Here is an 8,035-nt window from a genome sequence, read left to right as displayed (position 1 = left end):
TACGAATCCCTGACTCTGGCACCAGTTTTGATGGCATAACACTCCCAGTCTATACATGGCAAATTGAAGCCACTCCCTATTACAGCGGCATGATCAGGGAAATTACTAATGATATTCTGCAAGTTCTGTCTAAAGCGCTCTACAACTACAGATCCTGACCCAGGTGGTCTATAAAAGCAACCGATCACCATTTTTTACCGTTCTTTGATACTCAATTTCACCCAGATTAATTCACATTCGGAATCCGTGATAACCTCGCTAGATTTTATCGAATTTTTTACTACAATAAACACGCAACCACAATTGGCGACTAACCTATCCTTCTGATAAACATCCCAATCTGGAATTAGGATTTCATTGTCACTGAATCTGGTTTCAACCAGCTTTCTGTGCATTATAGGGTTCAAAAATGGTTCAAATGGCTCTGAGCACTATGGGACTTAACAAAAAATGGCTCTGAGCACAATGGGACTTAACATCTGAGATCATCAGTCCCCTAGAACTTACAACTACTTAAACCGAACTAACCTAAGGACATCACACACATCCATGCCCGAGGCAGGATTCGAACCTGCGACCGTAGCGGCCGCGTGGTTCCAGACTGAAGCGCCTAGAACCGCTTGGTCACACTGGTCGGCTATAGCGTTCAGCAAAGCGATACTAACTCTGGGACTTTTCCTTGGATGCTCCTGCAATCTGCACTCCCTCAGGCCACAATTGGCCCATCGGGATCATCCAACCGCAGTGTCAACCTCAGCTGAGGATGCGGATAGGAAGGGCGTGTAGTCAGCACACTTCTTTCGGCAGTTATGATGGTTTTCTTTGACCGAAGCCGCTACTATTTGGTTGAGTAACTCCTCAATTGGCATCATGAGGCTGGGTGCACCCCGAAAAATGGCAACAGCGCATGGCGGCCCGGATGGTCACCCATCCAAGTGGCCACGCCAGACAATGCTTAACTTCAGTGATCTGACGGGAACCGGTGTATCCACTGCGGCAAGACCGTTGCCTCCTGCAATTTACTAAAATCACATTAATCTTTTCTATCTCTGATCTGCGAGAACCAAGATTCTATGAGGTCACTGTGGCTGATTTAATAGGCAAATCGTCTTCTATTCCAAGGGAGGGCTTCTCTGACCTAAAAGACCCCATGTGCACGCCACGCGTACTTCGGTACCCTAGTAAACGCTTCCTGGGTGTAGTGCACGCCTGACCTATTAAGGGGAACCCTACAATTCTGCACCCAATGGCGGATGTTGAGAAATTCGCATCCGATACTGTCGCAGATCCGTCTGAGCTTCTGGTTTAGACCTACCACTCTGCTCCAAACCAGAGGAACGCGATCAACCCTGGGTACAATGCTACAAAAAGACAGCTTAGCCTGAACCCTACATGCGTTGCTAGTTGCCTTCACCAAATCATCCAGCTGCCGAAACGAGCTGAGGATGGCCTCAGAACCCAAGCGGCAGGCGTCATTCATGCCGATATGTGCCACTACATGCGATGGGTTGCACCCAGTGTGCTCGATAGCAGCCGGCAGGGCCTCCTCCATGACACGGATGAGAGCCCCCAGCAAAGAAACTGAATGCACACTGGAATTCCTTCCCGCCTTGCCTACTATCTCCCTGGGAGACTCCACCAATCGCCTAACATTGGAGAGCCCAGTGACAAGGATACACACCCTCTGTACTTGTCCAAACTGGGCAGGAAAAGCGACCGCTGGCCCAACAGGAGAGGCATTCCATGCAGGTTCAGACTTATCATCGACACTGCGTAGCACCTCGTACCTGTTGCTAACACATAGGGAGCCAGCTGCAAGGCGTGCTCTCTATTTCGCCTTCTGCCCAGTGACCCACGAACCCACTACAGTTTGGCACCCACTCTGGATTGAGGATGTCACGTGTTGTGTATCAGAAGCCGCAGCGACTTCCGAGTAACCAGGGGATTACAGTGGCACCAAAGGTGTCGCGGATTCCGTCACTGGCGCCCCGACGTCACCACAATTTTGAGCATTAGTTAGAAGCATGTTGACGGTAGCCAACACAGCTTCTAGCTGTTTACAGACAGCAGCCAACTCTCCTTGTGTCTGCTCACAACAAACACAGTCCCTAGTCATATCGTACTGTGAATCATCACACAGGGAGCTCCATGCTTCAAACTGACGTCTTTTACAAGATTTTTGCAATTTTTGTAACTTCGGCAGTCGACACAGCTTTGGAGGCAGCGAGTGAGGTAGTTAGTGCAGACTATTATCCATTTAGCCCCATTTCTTGACTTAGGGAACTTCACCAAGAGGTCGATTCCCTTTAGCTGTAATGGCACTGCTGCAGGTGGGACTGGTACCAAATGCACCGCAATGCAGTACATCCTCTTGACATTTGCATTCAATATAGTGGCTCGAATAGTGTCCATAAAATCAGCAGAGAGCTGGCCAGTGATGCCTGCATCTGATTCTGTCTAGATTCATCACGAATTCCAGGTTAGTTACTTAGATGTTCCCAACGAATGTTTTATTCAAATGATGTGTAATGAGTCAATTTACAGGATATTTACACATCGTTAGCCTTAACATTAAAGAAAACATTAGGACAAAAACAATGTTATTATGTGGAAATTCGTTCATGGAGTGGGAGTTCCCAGCAGAAATAATTTTACGTTACATTCAAAACTTGTTTTGCTACACGTCAGACATTTTATGTTATCGGGCCAATGATCAAAAATCGCACAATGAAGGCTTTGAGAACAGATCACACAGCTGTTGATGAGTCTTCTGGGATGTATGGCTGTGGGCAAGGAAACTTTTCAGTTTCTAAAGTTTTGTCCAGAGTTGTGCTAGAGGTTCTTTGGAGGTTCTTCAGGCAACGCCGAGTCTTGCAGACTAAAATACTTTTGTTGTTGCTTACTGAACTCGACTCTGAGCCACTGACAGTTTTAATAATAGGAAATAACGATCATTCTTACTTCTAGTTTTGTAGGCATGGACATCACTGTTCTTCTCAAATTGTGATGGATTATTTATCATGAATTTCATTAGCGAATATATGTATGGTGATGTGCAGCTAAAATGCCTAACTCTTTGATGAGGCAAATGCATGTCGACTGCAGGTGAACATCACATGACAGTCATATTCTCGTTTTCGTGCAGTCAACACTTTCTTTCTAATTGGTGAATTATCACAGAAAATTATTCATTTATTCCATTATATATTATTCAGTGGAAATACGTAATACATGGCAGGAGGCTGACTTCATTCTTTCTAAGAGATGCAATTGTATAAAGAGTAGCTGAACTTAATTTTTTGAGAAGTTCAGTTATATGCTTCCTCCAATTCAAATTTTCATCTATGTACACCCAAAAGTTTGGAGCATTCTACCCTATTTTCAGACTCCTGTCCATGTGCTATTTCAGTTGTTGGTATGACTCTATTTGTTGTATAGAATAGAAAACAATGCGTTTCCTCAAAATTTAGGGAGAGTCCATTTTCAGAGCCACTTAATCATTCTTTTAAAAACACCATTAAAAATCTCTTCTGCTGCTTTCTCCTTAATGAGTTTTATTATAATATTAGTACTGCCCGCAAAAAATACCAATTCTACTTGTTGAAAGTTATGTGGAAGGTAAATTACCCACATACTGGTGTGCAAAACTCGAGAACGTAACATTCTGCCCAGTGCCATTGCCAAGTAACATAGCTTGATGAAACTTGCACCATACAAAAAAAAAATAAAGAACTGCTACAGTATAGTACAGAAATTAAGTGAAATAAATTCGCAAAGAGACGAATAGAAGTGACTCTGTTATTCAAAGACAACACTTAAACTGACGACAAAGCGATTCATGATAGTAGGCTGGACACTGCAAATGGTGGGGCTTGATTCTTAGTAGTGTGTGGGATCATCATGGGCAGTAAGGCATGCTCTGAATTGTGCTCCCAAACTGGCCACAAAGTTGGTAAAGAATTTCTGTGGTAGGTGTATAAAGTACATAATAAATGGCCCCCAGGATGCCGTAAAATTAAAATTTATATATACAAAAAAAATTGAAACACCGAGTAACCGGAGGGTTGGCAAAGACGTTAATTATGAATGCGCCGTAAGGCGCAGACAAACGAAAACATTTTCTCATTCAATGTGCTGTACAATTTTTTGTTTTAGACAGACTCTTACAGACTCTCTCGTATGAAGAAGGACGATGAGGATGTGCGATTTTAGAGGCGATCTATTGCGATATCGATGTAATATATCTGTGAGTGAATTATATAATGTTAGAAAAACCGTATCAAGCATTTTATTTATTGAACTGAAGAGGATTTTCGTGATCACGACGGGCGCCGGTGTCCCCGGAGTCCTCTGCCACCTGCAGCTTCAACTCGGTCAGCAAAGTCCGATCGCCAAGAAAAATAAGATAAGCACAAGCATTTTAACAGCGCAACAATATCCATATATATATATATATATATATATATATATATATATTACAACTGTCGACCCGTGTGCCAGGACTTCTGGCTTGTTAGTAGTGTTTGTTAATTATTGTTATGGTAAGAAATTTCTATGACTTTGTTATGAATTATAAAAACTAATTGCCTGTATTTTCTGTTTGCATGAATCACAATGGGTGCAAGTAACGCATAAAGGCAAAAGTTGAGGAGAAAAATGTTGAAAGGAATAAGACTTAGACCGAGGTCACGGAAAGTTTTACATAGTAAGCTGTTTTGTTCGGCGCAGCAAAGGTAGGACGACTATGCAAGTTGCTCGCATGGTTACGCTCGGTAGTTCCTCTTTTGATGTAGATAGAAATATTTTCCCCATTATTCCCCTCCTTGAATTTTACTGGCGAAAAATTAAGAGGAATTTTTCAGTGTGATAAACATTGTCAGTAAAACATAAAGATTGTGACCCAATAGTTTGCATGTTATAATAGACGTAAAACAGGCTTTGACATTACGTAATTTAGATTAATGAAGTGTAATAATTAACGTATGGAATTTTTAACATTTTTGTGAAATTTCTGTTTTTTGTGAATTCGTATAAAATGGCCCAAAAATATATGCCCATTGCAGTAGCGAAAACGCGATCAGCCAAGATGGCGTAGAATTGCGAGATCGAATAATTGAAGTTCAGGCGCCACGCATTCCTGCTGCAGAAAGTTTAAGTAGATCACAGATGGGTGTCGCAGGAGTGATAAATGATAGCGACGCTCCACAACAGAATAACCTTGACGACAGAATGTTTACAATTGACGAGACAATGTCACGCATCTCCCAGAGCGACATACCGCTCATGAATGAAACGTCGGAAAGGGATCTAAATATTAATCTTGACAACCTTGACAACACGATACAAACACAACTTGGTCACAACTCAAACATTAACTTGGGAAGTACAGCTGACAGCAACCACAGTAGTACAACTAACGCACTGCTATGGCATTTACTGTCTAACATGAATACGAAATTAGTTAGTATTAATACCAAAATACCAATTTCAGTAATTTGACACAAGATATGAACATGGTAAAACAGCAACAAAACGTTGTTATACAAGATCTAAATGCAATGAAGCAAGAGCAAAAAAAGTATTCAAGGATTTGCAAGACACGGTCTCACAGAAATTCGATGACTTAGCCAAAAATTTTCGCACTGAAATCGACGAAAAATTGCATGATGTGAAGGCGCAGGTTAGACATGAGATACTTTCTGAAGTTAAAACAGAAGGTAGCTTCTTTTAATGACCTTCACGATCGAGTAGAGCAACAGGTAAGGAAAATCACAGACGCAAGTGCAAACATTGAGGTCACACAAAATCAGTTGTGCTCGACATTAAAAATGGTAACCACTGTCGTTAACAAAATAAAAAGTGACTATGAAGGTGTACCTCTAGCTGTAGAAGAGCTTACGTTAAGGTTAGCAACATTAGAAGTTGACTCAGCATGTGCTAAGGAGAGAGAGAGAAGATTAATGAAAATCTGAGTGATATCATTAGTCAAGCTGAAGCAGGTACGCTAGATAAGGGTAACACCATTGCAGAGAAATTAGTAACCGATTGTAAGTTATACACAGATGTAGTAGAAGAGGCTATTCAGCAAAAAGAAACTGAAATCGTGAACAAGGCAAACATTAACCTACAACCTGCGGAAAATAGGATCTGCAATCTTTTAGAAGAAAATTTATCTGATCCGTGAACAAACCACAACTTGTTGGTATCTTTTCACAAATTGTCACGAGTCCCACAGCAGGTACCAGGGACGGTTGCAAATTGCAAAATGTAAACATACCCACAACTCCAATACCTGAACAACTACCAGCCGGAATTACAGGTAACTACAATAACAACATAAATACGACCGAAAATGCCATAAGTCTATCAACTATTTTTGCAGATGAAGGTTTGCTGAGTCGTCGACAATTTCCAATATTTACTAACAAAGGTAAAAGAATGAATCCCGTAGTATTTATTGGTGCTTTTCGTCATGTATTTCCATGCAACTGGACGGAAGCACATAAAATCAGATTTTTTATGGGATATACGCTAGGCGATGTGCTCTTATGGGCAACTGAAGTGTCCGAACGTTGCAACACTTATATCCAATTTGAACGATCTGTCCTCGACAGATGGTCTGAGGCAGTGCAAAAAAGACGCGAGGTTTTCAACCCTGCACCATTCAATGGGAAATACGGTAGTCTACGTGGATACTTTGAAAAATACCTTAACAAGACATGCTACTGGACTAACCCAATATCACAGGTAATCAGGCACAACAACAGTTGTGGGACAAGGGCAGCGTCACCCCACTCTCCATTGTTGTTAGATGTATCCAATATGCTGGCGATGAAGTCATCCAAGATGGCGGCGTGTAGACTTGGCAACAGTGCATGACATCATCCAAGGTGGTGGCTGTGACATCATTCAAGATAGTGGTTTTGGCGGGAAGATAGGTCGAGTGGGCTACCTCCACTAACCTAAACCTCCTCCCCTCCCCAGAAAAATGGTGGGAAATTCAAATTCCAACAGTATAATGCATCACACCACCGTTATCTCTACTAACCTAAGAAAATCGCGCGAAAATAGGTCACTTAGGCTACCTCCACTAGCCTAAGTCATCCAACCACTGCCTCTTCCTAGGATATTGGCGGGAAGTTTGATTTTTGGAGGGAAGATAGGTCAATTGGACTACTTCCACTAACCTAAGAAAATGGCGGGAAAAAGGTCACCTGGGCTACCTCCACTAGCCTAAGTCACCCGACCGCCACCTCTTCCTAGAAATTTCCGGGAAAAGGACTCAGCCTATGCTGGATAGGATGGATGGAAGTCTTATTTTGGAGGCTGACTTTATTTAAACAATTTGAGGCAGTAGCTCCATCCAGTGTGTTCTCCATGAGGTCTGGACTCCAACTGACTTAGTACACAGTACCCCCACCAGAGGGCGCTGTCGTCCATTCTGTGATATAATCCAAGATGGCCTCTGTAACGTCAGCTGATAACGCGAGTACCGTTACCCAAGATGGCGGGAAACAATGTGTGCACCACGAGGTCTGGGTGTAGTACACAGTACTACCACCAGAGAGCGCTGTCGGCCATTCCATTACGTAATCCAAGCTGGCAGCCATGACGTCAGCAGATGATGCAAGTGCTGTTATCCAAGATGGTGGCAAACAGTGTGTTCGCCACGAGGTATGGCTCTAGTACACAGTAACACCACCATAGTGCCCTGTCGTCCATTCAGTGACATAAACCAAGATGGCCACTGTGGTGTCAGCTGATGATGTGAGTACTGTTACCCAAGATGGCGGGAAATCATGTGTTCACCACGAGGTCCAGGCTTAGTTCACAGTACCACCGCTTTCTCTCTCTCCAGCGATTCTAGCGGGACATATCTGACAGGTATAGCCCACACACACACACACTTACTGACGTCTCAGTGTCAAGCCCACACGTGCAACCTGACGTCACAGTGTCTAGCCAGCAAGTGCATACTGACATCACAGTTCGAGTTCTAGAAATATGCTAGCAATAACGGAAGATGTGTGACGTG

General features: G+C 42.9%; 1 pseudogene; it reads right to left on the bottom strand.

The window, feature by feature from the left end:
- Window positions 1–895: 895 nt before the first annotated feature.
- Window positions 896–1,010, bottom strand: LOC126101010 (5S ribosomal RNA; annotated as a pseudogene).
- Window positions 1,011–8,035: the final 7,025 nt, after the last annotated feature.

Source organism: Schistocerca cancellata, chromosome 1 (assembly GCF_023864275.1).
Source record: "Schistocerca cancellata isolate TAMUIC-IGC-003103 chromosome 1, iqSchCanc2.1, whole genome shotgun sequence".
In the NCBI taxonomy this organism is placed as follows: domain Eukaryota; kingdom Metazoa; phylum Arthropoda; class Insecta; order Orthoptera; family Acrididae; genus Schistocerca; species Schistocerca cancellata.
This window is presented reverse-complemented; position numbering and strand designations above follow the sequence as displayed.